The sequence below is a fragment of the Sorex fumeus genome, unplaced genomic scaffold (assembly GCF_029834395.1).
Source record: "Sorex fumeus unplaced genomic scaffold, SorFum_2.1 ptg000032l, whole genome shotgun sequence".
In the NCBI taxonomy this organism is placed as follows: Eukaryota; Metazoa; Chordata; class Mammalia; order Eulipotyphla; family Soricidae; genus Sorex; species Sorex fumeus.
In genome coordinates this window covers 4511723-4528165 of record NW_026606089.1, presented here as the reverse complement: position 1 = coordinate 4528165, position 16443 = coordinate 4511723, and the positions used below count along the sequence as shown (strand labels likewise).

The 16443-nt window shown below is 39.2% G+C and overlaps 1 pseudogene; it reads left to right on the top strand.

The window, feature by feature from the left end:
• Positions 1–1299: 1299 nt before the first annotated feature.
• Positions 1300–1396, top strand: LOC130025790 (uncharacterized; annotated as a pseudogene).
• Positions 1397–16443: the final 15047 nt, after the last annotated feature.

The window sequence follows — 16443 nt, the reverse complement described above, 5'->3', positions numbered from 1 at the left end:
TAGTGCTGTGAAATAAATCAGTATTTAGCTATTATACTTCAATAGTAAAAATAAGCATAAACCATGATCATATAATCTGTATTGAAAGAAGTGTAAATGACTGGTAAACACAAGGGCAAGTTACTCGCAGATGCGTACCAGGTTCTCTCAGAGTGACAACTGGACAATAATTGTTGTCTTATCAACAAAATCCAGTCTCTGTATCTTGGCCATTGATGGGATTACATGGCTCCAGGGGCAGTTCGTGGTTGTAACACTTAGCTACTAGGAGATGGGGGATCTGGTTGGAGGGGGCCCAGTCTTGATCTGAGCACCCTTGGAGATCTCATCCCCCGGTTGCGCACACCTGGGTTCCTCTGTCAGATTCGTTCATGCATGAGGCTCCTTCAAGCTTGGGGAGAGTGGTTTAAAGCGTACCTATGGCTGGTTGCAGAGGTCTTCAGGTGCCGGGGCTCTGCTTGGCACGGTGAGGGAAAATCAACACACCCCCTCCAAGGGACCCTGGTGAAGAAAGCCAGGTGCGGGGTCAGGAGACTGTCATTTTAGACATATTTGGAATTAATTTTAGATCAAAAAGTACACATCATTCAAACTACGTATGTGCTTAGTAATAAATTACTACACACTTGTTCAATCACCTAAGAAACCCCACTCTGCTCAGAGAACTAGATTTTTAATTATAGGTCTGTTTTGCCCGTGTGTCATGACTGAGAATCACTATCATTAGATATGAAACTCACTATACGAAAAGATGCACACAGGCTGTTTTGAGTCATCTGTGTTTGTTAATGTGTATTGGCCATTAAAATTCACTGAGACCCTTTTTTCTGTCCTTTACAGGACCCTCATGAGTCTCAACTTCCGTTCAAGTTGAACTTATAATAATGTGGAATGAAATCATCAATATTCTCCTCACCTCTTCCTTCAGGAGAAAAATCCTACTTACTTTCAAGGTGGTCAAAGTGCAGACAACACCATCCACCTTTTCCTGGAGATGTACACGGGACTGAGGTGAGAACAGCAAAAGGCTCTAGTTTAATGGTCTTAATGAAGGTTTCAGGGAAGTGCATTAAACAGGACTCATATAACATCTTCAAAAGAATTATTTTGTAAAACTGATGCGTTGATTATGGTAAAAGATAATATGGTAAAAACCATATTTTTCTTTCTGGGACATTAAAGTTCTAAATCTATCAAGCTGCTTTGAAATACTTTCCTTGATTAGGTACCACTCTCTGCCATAGGGTATGTAAGGACAACATTCAAAGTAATCAGAAGAGAAAAATTAACTCCTACGAGGTTTGGTTACACATATACTAAAATTGAAATGATACAGAGATTATCATGGTCCTTGCACAGAGACGACATGCAAACTTGTAAAGAGTTCCATATTTTTGTTGCAAGAAGAACTAACAGGGCTACTTTAAGCTAAGGCAATCCCCACAAGTACAAAAATTCTACATAAAGATAGCACAAATCCCCATAACAACAATCTCTCTCAATGTCAATGGACTAAATGTGCCAATTCAGAGACACAGAATAGGAAGATGAATTAGAAAACTGAACCCAACATTCTGATGCCTGCAAGAAACACATCTGAGCAATCAAAGCAACCATGGGCTAAAAGTAAAAGGCTGGAAAACAAGTCTTCAAGAAAAGAAAACCTCCACAAAGCTGGAGTAGCCATACTAGTATCAGACCACATGGACTTCAGGCTAAAGGTTATAAGAGACAGTGAATGTCATTTCTTCATGATCATGGGATCTGTACATCAGAAAGAACTCACCCTCCTCACTCTAGATGCTCCTAATGACAGACCAGCAAAAGACTTAAAAACAACTTCTAATAGACTTAAAGAAAAACATTGATAGCAACACAATACTAGTTGGAGATTTCAACACTACTTATTCACTTCTCAATAGATCAAACAGACTAAAGCTCAGCAAGAAAATATTTTCTTTAAGGGAAGTAATGTACAACTTTTGGCTTAGAGAAGAAATCAAAGAGGAAATAAAAAGTTTCCAGAAACAAATGAGAATGAGGACGCGAGCTACCAGAACTTGTGGGACACAGCAAAAGCAGTGTTAAGAGGAAAGAGTATAGCTCTGCCAGAATTCATCAGGAAGAAAGAAAGGGCCTACATGAATAAATTAGAGCTCAAGATTTTGGAAAATGACCAACAAAAGGAGTGCAAACTAGGCTGGAGCAAGGAAATAATAAAATTTGTAGTATAAATCAATGAGCTAGAAACCCAAAATACAATCCAGAAGACCAATAAAAGCAAAAGCTGGTTCTTTGAGAAAATAAATAAGATCAATAAACCTCTAGAAGCCTCTCAAAGAAACAGAAAGAATTCTAATAAATCGAATCAGAAATGCAAAGGGGGTTATCCTAATAGAAAGTACAGAAATCCATAGGATCATCAGAGATTATATTGAGAATCTTTGCAGCAGGAAATGAGAGAATCTTGAATAAATTGATAAATTAATGGATTCCAATTACCTCCCAAGGCTGAACCAAGAAGATTTGGAATACTTGAACCTATCACTACCAAGGAAATTGAAATGATGGTCAAAATATACCCCCAAACAGAATGCCTGGCCCAGATGGATTCACTAGTGAAACATTTCAATCCTTTAAAGAGGAACTGCTGCCAACATTTTTCAAGATTTTCCAGGAAATTGAAGAAACAGAAATGCTCTCAAATAGTTTCTATGAGGCAAAGATCACCCTAATACTCAAAACAGACAGAGACACCACAAAAAATGAAAATTACAGACCTATTTCCTTGATGAATACAGATACACAGATTCTCAAGAAAATACCAGCAAAGAGAATCCAGAAACTCAACAAAAGATCACACACTATGACCAAGTAGGTTTATCCCGGGATGCAAGGATGGCTTAACATTCTCTAGTCAATCAACAGAATACACCATCTCAATAAAATAAAGATAAAAGTCATATCATCATATCGATAGATGTAGATAAAGCATTTGATGAGATCCAGCACCCATTCATGATGAAAAACTCAACAAAATGGGAGTGGAAAGTACTTTCTTCAATCTAGTCAAAGCAAACTACCACAAACCCACAGCAAGCATTATTCTCAACGGGGAGAAAACTAAAGGCTTAGAGCAGAAATCAATGAGCTAGAATCCCAGAATACAATTAGGCACAAAACAAGTTACCCACTCTAACCACACCTATTCAACATAGTACTTGAAGTACTTGCCATAGGATTTCGGTAAAAAGAAAGGATATCAAGGGCATCCATATAAAAATGGAAGAACTCAAGCTTTTACTATTTGGAGATGACATGATACTATACTTGAAAAATCCCAAAGAATCTACAAAAAAGCTCCTGGGAACAATAGATTTGTTAGTAAAGTAGCATATTACAAAATCAATATCCAGTAGTCCATGGCTTTCCCATATATTTCAAATGAAAGAGAAAAAAAGAGATAGAGAAAAACAATCCCATTCACAATAATACCTCAGAAAATCGAGTATATTAGAATCAACTAAAATGTTAAGGAACTATACTTTGGTACTATTGCGGCAACATGGGAAGATGCCATTGTTGACAACATTGATGAGGAATACGATCCACTGGTTCAGCACCTCCATGAATGTGCAAGGAATGCCAAGAGAGAGATAGCCACAAAAAATCGCCTATCTTCGAAAACTCTTGAGCTAATTCGCCTGCGTGGTTTGCCGCATGCCTCAGGCAACCGCAAGCTAATGTCCGAGCTCGCAAAGCAGTGCAGAGATGCGATCAAGGAAGACCTCAAAGAGAGAAGAGCAGAAGTACTGGTAGATGCGGCAGAAGCCAGGAAAAGTATTCGTAATGCCTGCCTGTCCTTTGCCAACTATAAGACCAAGAAAACTGCCCTCTGACGTCCTGATGGATCCATCACATCCTCCAGAACGGCAATGGAGAAGATTACCATGACTTCTGCTCAAATCTCTTCGATAACCATGTCCACTTGCCGACTTACCAAATTCCACAGGATGCATATGTTGTTCCCAACGTTCTCCCTTCCGAAATCCGACACGCCATTTCGTTGGTAAAGGAACAAACAGCACCCGGCCCAGACAAGGTCAGACCTGAACACCTGAAGAACCTGCAGTCAGTACTCATCAATACACTGGCTCGGTTCTTCACTCGCTACCTGTCTGAATGCAAGTTTCCGTCCCAATGGAAAACCAGCAGGACCATACTACTGTTCAAGAAGGGAGACATCCATGACATTGGCAACTATCCCCGGATCTGCCTATTGTCTGTCATCTACAAGTTGTTCACTCGAGTCATCCTAAATAGGATTGGCAGAACACTAGATGAAGGACAACCATGCGAGCAAGCAGGGTTCCGCAAAGGATTCAGCACCATCGACCATATCCACACGATAACCAAGCTCATTGAGGTTTCTCGGGAGTTCAAGGTGCAGCTCTGTTTAACGTTCATTGATTAAAAGAAGGCCTTTGATTCTGTTGAGACGGAAGTGCTCACTGAAGCCCTAGCCAATCAGGGCATTCAAGCCCAGTACATCAGGATCCTCCGTGAGCTGTATTACAGTTTCACAAGCAGGATCTCACCATTCTACAAAGAAGTGATCGCTGATGTCAAGAGAGGGGTGCGGCAGTGTGATACCCTTTCACTGAAACTCTTCAGTGCCACCCTCGAGAACATCATGCGATGACTGGAATGGGAAGGAATGGGAGTGAAGATAGATGGTCGGCAACTACACCACCTCCGCTTTGCTGATGACATTGTTTTAATAACACCAAACATCAGCCAAGCAGCACAAATGCTGGCCGACTTTGACCCTGAGTGTGGAAAGGTAGGACTACAGCTGAATCTTACGAAGACAATGTTTATGCGAAACAGCCTTGTTCCTGATGCCCCATTCGCTCTCAATGGAACGACTATCTCCGAATGCAACAGCTATGTGTACCTAGGTCGAGAGGTCAACATGACAAATGACCTGGCACCCGAGCTGTGTAGGAGGCATAGAGCGGCTTGGAACGCCTTCAAGAACTTCGAATAAATAGCTAAGAGGAAGAAGAACCTCCGGCTCCGGGCACATCTCTTTGATTCCACTGTTCTTCCTGCATTAACATATGCCTCAGAGACCTGGGCCTATGCAAACAAGATGAGAACAGTATTCAGGTCTCCCAAAGAAGAATAGAAAGAGCTATGCTTGGAATATCACGTTTCACTCAAATGAGAGAGATAATCGAGAGTTCTTACATCCGTCGCCGATCAAGAATCAGGGACGCTGTCTCTTATGCCAAGGTGTCAAAAATCAGATGGGCTGGTCACGTAATGAGATTTAGAGACGACCGCAGGACTAGAGCTGTTACCGACTGGATTCCACGGGATGTCAAAAGACAGCGTGGCCGCCCACCTTCCAGATGGTCAGACTTCTTCGTCAAGATCATGAACGATCGGTTTGAGGCCCTTCATGTTCCTGGATCAAACAGGTGCCATTGGGATACACTAGCACGCGACAGGGACAAATGGAGACGTTACTGGCGCCCGCTCGAGCAAATCGACGACTAAGGGGAAGTTAAGTGATAAATGATAAAATGTTAAGGAACTATACAAAAAAAAAACCCCTACAAACTCTACTTCACGAAATAAGAGAGTATACGAGGAAATGGAATCACATCCCATGCTCATGGATTGAGAGGATTAACACTGTCAAAATGGCAATACACCCCAAAGCTCTATAAAGATTTACTGCACTTCCTATAAGGATACCCATAACATTTTTCAAAGAAATAGATTAAACACTATTGAAACTCATACACAACAATAAACTCCCATGAAGAGCTAAAGCAATATTTGGTAAAAAGAAGGGAACAGCTTCCCCAACTTGCAACCCTACTACAAAGTCGTAGTAATCAAAATAACATGATATTCAGATAAAGACAGGCCTCACATCAATGGAATATAGTCAAATATCCTGACGCTGGCCCTCAGATTATTATTACCTAATCTTTCATAAAGGCTCAAGAAATATGAAGTTGAGCAAGGAATTCTCTTCAACAAGTGGTGCTGGGAAACCTGGACAGCGACATGCAAAAAAAAAAAAATTGAACTCAGACCTCTTTATAGTGCCAGGCACAAAGTCAGATCAAATGTATTAAAAACCTCAATATCATAGCTGAATTCTTAAGATATATGGAGAAAAATGTGGGATGATCCCTCCATGACATTAAAGCTAAGGGAAACTTCTAGAATGAAACACCACTGACCAAGGAAGAGGAAATGAAGATAAAAAATTAGACTACATTAAACTAAGACGTTTCTGCAACTTAGAAAAATGGTGACCATGCTAAAAAGACAGCCCTCATAATGGGGAAAAATTATTTATGCACTACCCATAAAATTAACCTCAAAATTCTGACTGCTGTATCATTAAGAACACTAAATAGTTCCCGTGAATTTTATTCTTCTTCGCATATATTTACTCTAAAATATTTTAGGTTTCATTTTAAACCACAGGTAAAAAATAAAAATTATAATTTTTTTAAAATTAAAAATAACCCCTATGCATAGCCAGGTGCGACCCCCCCCCCAAAAAAAAACAAGAAAAACAAGCAAGAAAATAAGCAAGAAAGAAAGAAATTAAAAATTAAAAAATAATTCTGTTTGCAATGCTAAGGATCAATCCCAGATCATCATACAATGGAACGCAAATGCTCTATCCCTGAGTTATATCCCTGTTCTTAAACATTTAAAAAGGTCTTTTTTGATGTCTCATTGCATTTTATTTTTTAAAAAATGCTTTTCTTATTATACCTGGTCGCCATCATACCGCCTACTTCTTGACCTTTTATTCACTTGTATATTTTACCTCTAAGATTCAGTTGTCATCTTATCCTTCCTATAGCCATGCTTTCCTTTGACAAACTTTCCAAGATCATGTCTGGCTTGCTTTAACATGGCATAAAATGGAAACGTTATTTTCTCTATGCTCTCATGCCAGAGGTGATGATGTTTTCGACCCAGGAGAACTCTTTTCTCGTGAGCTTCCTGGCTGTTTCTACTTGACTTCAAAATATCTAAAGGTAAGTCATCGTCCTTTTTTTTTTGCGTTTTTGGGTCACACCTGACGATGCACAGGGGTTACACCTGGCAGTGCAGTCAGGAATTACTCCTCACGGTCCTTGGGGGGACCATACAGGATGCTGGGAATCTAACCTGGGTAGGCCGTGTGCAAGGCAAATGCCCTACCTGCTGTACTATAGCTCCAGCTCCACCCCCCTCCCCATAATTCATCATCTAGAGGGCCTCAGATTTTTACCTTTGATTTAGAAACTTCATCTTTACATTGACACAGTAAATTGAAACCACAGAATTTTTGAATGGCATGTTATAAGGGTAGCAGCCATGAGCAAACATTGATAACCCATAAGTTGGCATGAATGAATTCTGTCTCAGAGGCTTCACTTCTGAGGATACCTGTCACTACCTCCTTTCTGTTACGTATCCCAGGATCAGAATCTACATCAGGCCAGCAGTAGAAATTGTCCACCCAAAAGCTAGCTTTCCACTGGGATCAGAATCCTTGATCCATGTAACTTGTAATTTTTCATTCATGATTTGTTGACCTAATTTCAGGCAGAGGCATCCAGAGCATAAACTCAGCTTTCCAGTAGTTTCCACAGGAAATCCAAATACCTAAGAATGTTATCATTTCTGACACCACTGTTAAAGATTTTTTTGGAATCCCACGGTAAGATACTATCATTAATGTTATAATATTACTGTTCTCCATAGTCCAGATCTCCCCAAAGTACTCTCTACCCTCCTCACTCCAAGCATAGACTCCAGTTTATCATTCTCCTGAACGTAGTTCTATTTGTTTCACTCAGGTTCTCCCCTAAAGTGTACAAGTTAAGTTCATACCACTCCAAGTTCTTATTCCTAAACTACCAGAGTGGGCTTGGTCCTCAAGCTTGTGTTCTTCCTTAAAGAAATACCGTGCTTCCTTTCTGTATGTCACTCTTTGCTTGCTTTGTAAAACGAGTGTTCTCTCTTGAACATATATTCCATTCCACCCTATGCCTGTTTCACAAGTTTCTAAGTGTTGTTCAATAAAATCTATTTTTCTTCACAGCGGTAGGGCATTCGCCTTACAAGCGGCCAACATGACCGACCCGAGTTCGATTCCTCTGCCACTCTCGGAGAGCCCGGCAAGCTACCGAGAGTATTCGATATGCCAAACACAGTAACAACAAAGTCTCCACTGGAGACGTTACTGGGCCTGTTCGAGCAAATCGACGATCAACGGGAGGGCCTTTACCTTTTCTTCACTGAACTAAAAATTTTAAAACACCAGAGCATTGTTAAAATCAATATTTGTATGTTTTAAACCCCAAATTTTGAAAATGAAAGGGTGTAAAGCAATGGAATCCTACTCAGTTGTATGAAGTGAAATCTTCTTATTATTTGTATAAAAAATCATAACATGAGGATATTATGTTTAGTGACATAAGCCAGGCAGAAAAATATAGGCATCATACAAGTTCATGCATATGTGGCATATGGAGAAAACAAATTAAAAGAATAAAATGAGACAGACAAACGTCTAAAACAGTATTAATATTCTATGATTTATAATTCAATTAACAATGGTTCCTCATACACATTATTCCAACATGACACTCCTCATTCTCTCAAAAAATAAACCCTCCCTCTCCTCGAAACTCCCAGAATCCCTCAGTCCCAATCCCCTGACTCAATTGTGTGGATCAGTTCTCCCCTTACATTGCCCTTGAACCTTTGTTGCTACCTTGCTGTGTGTCTTTACATCCCACATATGAGAAAAATCTCTCTGTATCTGTTCCTTTCCTTAAGGCTAACTTTACATGCATGATATCCTCTAGTTTCATCCAATGTTAAAACAGCATGGTACTGGAACAAAGGGAGAACTGCAGACCAATGGAACAGGGTTGAATACAATGACATCTCCCCTCAATCATATGATCATCTAATCGTTGATAAAGGTGCAAGTAATGTGAAATGAAGTAAGGAAAGTCTTTTTAACAAATTGTGCTGGCATCACTGGACGGCTACATGAAAAAAAGTGGGCTCAGAACTCTGCCTAACACCATGTACAAAAGTAAGATCAAAATGGATTAAAGACCTCAACATCAGACCAGAATCCATAAGGTGCATTGAAGACAAAGTTGGCAAAACCCTCCATGACATTGAAGCTAATGGTATCTTCAAAGATGCCACGCCACTGGCCGAGCAAGTGAAAACAGAGATAGATAAATGGGACTATCTTAAAATACGATGCTTCTGCACCTCAAAAGAAACAGTGACCAAAATATAAAGACAGTCTACAAAATTGGAAAGGATATTCGCCCATCACACATCTGACAAGGGGTTGATATCAAGGATATATAAAATACTGGTTGAACTCTACAAGAAGAAAACATACAACCCCTTCAAAAAATGGGGCAATGAAATGAACAGAAACTTTCTCAAAGAAGAAATCCAAATGGCAAAAAAGCACATGAGAAAACGTTCTACATCATTAATTATCAGGGAGATGCAGATAAAAACCACAATGAGATACCATCTCACACCTCAGAGACTGGCCCACATTCAAAACAACAAAATACTGATGCTGGCACGGATGTGGCGAGAAAGGGACACTCCTTCACTGTTGGTGGGAATGTCGACTCGTTCAGCCTTTCTGGAAAACAGTATGAACGATTCTCAAAAAATTAGAAATTGAGCTCCCATTTGACCCAGCAATACCACTCCTGGATATATATCCCAGAGAGGCAAAAATGTATAGTCGAAATGATATCTGCACTTGTTTGTTCATTGCAGCACTCTTTACAATAGCCAGAACCTGGAAGAAACCTGAATGCCCAAGAACAGATGACTGGTTAAAAAAACTTTGGTACATCTACACATTGGAGTACTATGTAGCTCTTAGAAAAGATGAAGTCATGAAATTTACATACAAGTGGTACAACATGGAAAGTATCATGCTAAGCGAAATGAGTCAGAAAGAGAGGGATAGACATACAAATATTGCATTCATCTGGGGAATATAAAGAAACAAAATATGAGATTAATACCCATGAATAGCTGAGATCAACACCAGAGGATTACTCCATGGCTTAGAGGCCAGCCAGGCATTCTAGGGGAAAGGGCAGCTCAGATAGAGAAGGGAGCACCAAATAAAGTGTGTTTGGAGGATCCTCCCAGGAGGGGATGTGCATGTTGAAAGTAGAGTATGGACTGAACATGTTTGCCACTGAAAGCCTCTTTTGCACATCACAACACTCAAAAGGAGAGAGTGAACAGAAGGGATTGCCCTGCAACAGAGGCAGGGTAAGATGGGAGGGATGGGTGTGGGAGGATTATTATCCATGGTGGTGGAAAATGGGCACTGGTGGAGGGATGGGTATTTGATCATTGTATAATCGAAACCCAAGCACAAAAAATTATAAATCTACTACTGTACCTCATGCTGTTTCACTAAAAATTTAAAAAAATAAATAATAAAAAAACTGTTCCATATGTGACTACTCTGTGAGAAATATTTCATCATTTAAAAAAAAGCATAGTAAACAGAAAAAAATGACATGTTAGTAAAACATTTTAATTAATTTTTAAAAACATTTTTAATAAAACATTTAATTAGTTTAAAGCATGGAAATAGTGTTTTAATCATTAAAGTAAATTTAAAAATTAGAATAATACTTGGCAAAGCATAAATACGCAGCAAAAAAGTAGATGGTATATATCTTATTTTGAAATTTGTAACTGTAACAGATTGTCATTTTCCATTTCGAGGATGAGAAGAATCCATAGATTAGATTTGTTCACTCACAATGCTATATTCTCTCCTGGATGCTTATTTAAAAATACTTGCCAATGTTCCTCTTTCTAAACTTTTTGAGTACTACAGTCCTCTTTGCTATTGATAGATATTTCTATTGTTTTATTTTGTTTTGTTTTGTTTTTTGTTTTATTTTGTTTTATTAGTTAAACACCTTGAGTTACAGTTGTGGACTTACAAGTTGTGTGCTTGTGTTTCAGTTATACAATGATCGAGTACCCACCCCAACACCAGTGCCCATTCGCCACCCCTACTACTCCCAGTATCCCTCACAACCTCCCATCCCCCATCCTGCCCTGCCTTTGTGGCAGCGCAGTCCCTTTTCGTCTATCTCTCCTTTTCGGTGCTGTGATCTGCAGGAGAGACTTTGGGTGGCAATCATGTTCTGTCTATAGACTGCTGTCAGCATGCATCTCTCATTCTGGGTGGATCTTCTCAGAACCCTTTATTTGGTGCTCCCTTCTCTATCTGAGCTGCCTTTACCCCTAGAGTGTGCGGATGGCCTCTAAGCCATGGAGTGAACAACCTGATATTTATCACAGCTATCCTTGGTGTTATTCTCTTAGTTTTCTAATTTTGTTACCCAATTGAATGCAGTCTTTCTATGTCTGTCCCTCTCTTTCTGACTCATTTCGCTTAGCATAATATTTTCCACGCAGTAGCACTTGTAAGTAAATTTCATGACTTCATTTTTTTCGAACTGCTACATAGTACTCCATTGTGTAGATGTACCAAAGTTTCTGTAACCAGTCATCTGTTCTCAGGCATTCGGTTTTTTTCCATATTCTACCTGTTGTAAATAGTACTCCAATGAACAAATAAGTGCAGGTGTCATTTCGACTCTACTTTTTTGCTTCTCCGAGGTATATTCCCAGGAGTGGTATTGCTGGGTCAAATGGGAGCTCAATTTCTAATGTTTTGAGAATCATCCATACTGTTTTCCGAAAGGGTTGAGCCAGTCGGCATTACCATGAGCAGTGAAGGAGGGTCCCTTTGTCGCCACATCCTGTCAACACAGGTTGCTTTTGTTTTTTTGAATGTTGGCCAGTGTCTGTGGTGTGAAATAATATCTCATTGTTGTTTTGATCCGCATCTCCCTGATGATTAATGATGTAGAGCATATTCTCATGTGTCTTTTGGCATTCGGATTTCTTCTTTGAGAAAGTCTGTTCATTTCGTTGCCCCACTTTTTGATGGGGTTGGATGTTTTCTTCTTGTGGAGTTCAACCAGTACTTTGTATATACTTGATATCACCCCCTTTTTCAGATGTGTATTTGGAGAATATCCTTTCCCATTCTGTAGACTCTCTCTGTATTTTAGTCATTGTTTCTTTTAAGGTGCAGAAGCTTCTTAGTTTAAATATTCCCATTCGTCTATCTCTGTTTTCACTTGCTTGGCCAATGACATGACATCCTTGAAGATACCATTAGCTTCAATGTCATGGAGGGTTTTGCCAACTTTGTCTTCAATGTACCTTATGGGTTCCGGTATGATGTTTAGGTCTTTGATCCATTTTGTTCTTACTTTTTACATTGTGTTAGGCAGGGATCGAAGCCCAGTAGTTTGCATGTAGTCGTCCAGTTTTGCAAGCACCATTTGTTAAAAAGACTTTCCGTACTCCACTTCACATTTCTTGCCCCTTTCTCAAAGATTAGATGGCCATATGTTTGAGGGGAGATGTCAGTATATTCAACCCTCTTCCATAGGTCTGCAGCTCTGCCTTTGTTCCAGTATAATGCTGTTTTAATTATTACTACTTGTAGTAGAGTTTGAGGTTCGGGAGGTTAATTCCTCACATTTTCTTTTTCCCTAGAATTGCTTTAACTATTCCTGGGGGCTTATTGTTCCATATAAATTTCAGGAGTGTTTGCTCCAATTCTTTGAAGAATGTCATGGGTATCCTAATAAGGATTGCATTGAATTTGTACAGTGCTTGGGGATGTATTGCCATTTTGACAATATTAATTCTCCTGATTCATGAATAGGGGATATTTTTCCATTTCCTCGCGTCCTCTTTTATTTTAAGGAAGGAGCGTTTTGTAGTTTTCTTTATATAGTTCCTTTACTTCCTTAGTTAAACTAAATTCCTAGGTAGTTGATTTTCTGGCATACAATTGTAATGGGATTGTTTTCATCTTGTCATTTTCTTCTCTTTCACTATTTGTGCATAATAAAGCCATGGACTTTAGGGTATTTATTTTATACCTGTAAATTTACTATCGAGTTTATCATTTCTAGGAGTTTCTTGGTAGAGTTTTTAGGGTACTCTAAGTATAGTATCATATCACTTGCAAATAGTGAGAACTTGATTTCTTCCTTTCCTATTTGGATGGACTTAATCTTTTTCTCTTGCCTACTTGCTATTGCTAGTATTTCCAGTATTATGTTGAACAGCAGTTGAGAGAGTGGGAATACTTATCTTGTTCCTGATCTTAGGGGGAATGCTCTCAGTTTTTCCCCATTAAGAATTATGCTTGCTGTATGCTTGTGGTAGCTGGCTTTAACTATATTGGGGAAAAATTCCCTCTATCCCAAATTTGACGAGGGTTTTCCTCAAAAAAAAATGCTGGATCTTGTCAATTGCTTTCTCTACATCTATTGATATGATCACATGATTTTTATCTTTTGTTTTGTTGATGTGATGGATTATGTTGATTGATTTACGATTGTTAAACCATCCTTGCATCCCCGGGATGAATCCCACTTGGTCATGGTGTATGATCTTTTTGATGAGTTGTTGAATTCTATTTGCTAGTATTTTGTTCAGAATCTTCTCATCCATGTTCATCAGTGATATCGGCCTGTAGTTTTCTTTTCTCATGGTCTTTGTTTCCCTTTTGTATTAGAGAGATATGGGCTTCATAGAAACTGTTTGTGAGAGTATCTGTTTTTTCAATTTCCTGGAAACGTTTGAGAAGGACTGGCAGTAGATCCTCTTAAGATGTTTGGAAAAACTTGGTAGTGAATCCATCTGGACCTGGGGTTTTGTTTTGGGGAAGAATTTTAATTACAGTTTCTATTTCCTTGATGTGACTAGGTGTATTCAGGTATTCTATATCTTCTTGACTCAGCTTTGGGAGATTATAGGAATCCAGGAATTTGTCCATTTCTTCTAACTTCTCTTTTTTCTTGGCATACAGACTTTCAAAGTAGACGCTGATGATCTTTTGACTTTCTTTGGTTTCCGTTGTGATATCGCCATTTTTATTTCTGCTTCGGTTTATTAGTGTTCTCTCTCTGTGTTTCTTTGTGAGTGTTGCTAGTGGTTTATCTATCTTGTTTATTTTCTCGAAGAGCCAGCTCTTGGTTTCATTGATCTTTCGGATTGTTTCTTAGGTTTCCATGTATTGATTTCTGCTCTAAGTTTTATGATCTCTTTCCTTCTGCCCGATTTAGGCTCCTACTCTTGATCCTTTTCTAAGATCTTGAGCTATGAAGTCAAGTTGCTTATGTGCATCCTTTCTTCCGTCCTTAGATATGCCTACAGAGCTATAAATTTTCCCCTTAATAGGGCTTTAGCTGCATCCCATAAGTTCTGGTAGTTCGTGTCTTCATTCTCATTTGTTTCTAGGTATCTTTTGATTTCTTCCTAGACGTGCTTCCTGACCCACTCATTGTTCAGCAGTGACTTGTTTAGTTTTCAGGTGTTCGTGTCTGTGTGTGATTCACATCTATCCTCAGTGCATCATGGTCTGAAAAAATTGTTGATACTCTTTCTATCTTCCTGATTCTATTGAGGTATGTTTTGTGGCCTAGCACATAGTATATTTTGGAAAATGTTCCATGGGCACTGGAGAAGAATGTGTATTCTCTTTTTGGGGGATGTAAAGCCCTCTATAGGTCTATAAGTCCTTTCTCTTCTATTTCTTAATTCAAAGCCAATTTTTCCTTGCTGAGTTTTATTCTTGTTGATCTATCCAGAGGTGATAAGGCGATGTTGAAGTCTCCATCTACTATTGTGTTGCTAGCACTGTCCTCTTTAAATTCTGTTAGCAGTTGTTTTAAGTATCTAGCTGTTCCTTCATTAGGTACGTATACATTTAAGAGTATGATTTCTTCCTGTTGTATGTATCCCTTGATGAAGAGAAAGTGGCCTTCGCTGTCCCTTCTAATCTTTTTCAGCCTGAAATTAATGTTGTCGGATACTAGTGTGGCCACCCCAGCTTTTGTGAGGGAACTGTTTGTTTGCAGGATTGTTTTCCATCCTTTCACTTTGAGTCTGTGTTTGCTCTGATTGTTCAGATGAGTTTCTTGTAGGCAGCAGAATGTTGGTTTCTGTTTCTGGATCCATTTTGCCACTCTGTGTCTCTTGGTTGTTGCATTTAGACCATTGACATTAAGGGAGATTATTGTCATGGGGTTTTCTGCCATCTTCCTGTAGGAGTTGATTGTGTTTACACGTGTTTTCCTTATCTTACAGGAGCCCCTTTAGTCCTACTTTTAGATTTGGTTTGGAGTGTATGAAGTTCCTGAGCTTGTGTTTATCTAAAAAGTGGTGTATTGTTCCATCGAATTTGAATAAGAGTTTAGTTGGATAGAGTATTCTCGGTGAGGCGTTCATTTCATTGAATTTTTTCACTATATCCCACCATTGCCTTCGGGCTTAGAGTGTTTCCACTGATAGGTCAGCTGTGAATCTAATGGGTGCTCCTTTGTATGCAATTTCCTTCTTTGACCTTGCTGCTTGTAATATTGTGTCTCTGTCCACAGCATCCATCGTTCTGACTATGATATGCCTTGGAGTGTTTTTTCTGGGGTCTCCTTTAGCTGGTACCCTTCTGGCTCCTTTGATCTGGATGTCTGCTTTCCTTAACTCTGGGGACTTTTCAGCAATGATTTCTTTGAATCTAGCTTTTTTCATTGGGGTTTTCTCCCTGTCCTTCTGGTACTCCAATGATTCTAATGTTGTTCCTCTTGGCGTCATCCCCTAGGTCTTTGATTCTCCTTAGAGCCATTTTGAGGTCTTTACCTATTGCTTGTTGTTCCCTATGGGATTTCTGTTGCTCATCTTCAAGCTTGCTGATCCTCTCTTCAGCTGCACTTGTCCTATTGTTAAGGGCACTTACTGTCTTTTTAATTTCATCCACTGAATCCTTTATTTGTGACTCTCCTTTTTGTAGCTTTTTTTAAATTCTGTTCTCTTTTCTTCCTGTATTTTCTTGACTATCTGTTCCATTGTTTCTTTCATTTCTTCTTTTAGTCTTTGGATATCTCTTCCATTGATTCTTTGAGTAGATCCTTGAACACCCTCCGCATTTTATACTGGAATTCCTTATCAAAGAGAGCGCAATTGTGGACAACCTCGGTTAAGGATTCGGGATTCTTTTCTTCATATTCTCCTTGTGGTAGAGATTTGCGCTGTTTCTTCATGTTGTTATGGTAACCTAGAGGTAGACTCCTGAAATCACAGGTACTGTTCCCTCTTATCATGGGAAAGGATTTTGGAGAAGGTTTGTCGATGGTAGCCAACCTTCTCCCATTCTAGATTCCGACCTTCTTCTCAATCAGGTCTTAGTCTTTGTTTTAAAACTGACATTGAGTGAAGCTTTGGAGGAGGTACTTT